Source organism: Ictalurus punctatus, chromosome 11, assembly GCF_001660625.3.
Source record: "Ictalurus punctatus breed USDA103 chromosome 11, Coco_2.0, whole genome shotgun sequence".
Classification (NCBI taxonomy): Eukaryota; Metazoa; Chordata; class Actinopteri; order Siluriformes; family Ictaluridae; genus Ictalurus; species Ictalurus punctatus.
Window position 1 is genome coordinate 10,899,313 of NC_030426.2, and position 690 is coordinate 10,900,002.

Consider the following 690-nt stretch of genomic DNA (forward strand, 5'->3'; position numbering starts at 1 on the left):
TCTCTTGGGCCTCTTCTTCCGGCCCATTTTCCTTCAGCTAATGTTTGAAAAAAGTGTAGATGAGTGTCCAAAACTGCTTTGAGCACAAATACCAATCTACATCCTCACCCACCTCCAAAAAAACCCTTGAAAAACATATAAAACATATATAAAATTTTTGCCAGTTTGTCTTTGTATTGTGCCCCGACTTTATTTGAGTTGCACTTCATCAGCAGTCTTGTATAAGTTTGTTTTTATTTAAATTGGAACTTACCTTTATTTAAAATAGCCTCTGCCAACACAGACTGTTTTTGTATGCTGTGCACACACTGGAGCATACAAACACCAGTTGCCAGTCAAAAAGTTTCGGTCTGTATGATGGGAACAACAAGCTTACATAGGATGCAGTAAACTCCCCCCTACATAACATCCCAACAGTGGCACACAGCCAGCCTCTGTACAGTTCAAGGGTCAAACCTTGCTAAAGGCAGTTGAACGAAAACACTAAACTAAAGAAGGCGGCCATCAAACCTGAATAAGTTTCTTTTTCCTTTTTTTGGTGGAGTTGGATGTTTTTAAACAGAACAGAATTAGCAGAGGAGGGTTTGTTTTAGAGCAGTGTTTGTGGAATCAGTGTTTTGGTGAAACAACGTAAACTAGTAAATTAGACTGCATATATCTAACTAAGCTTTTATTTCTGTTATCTAGAAA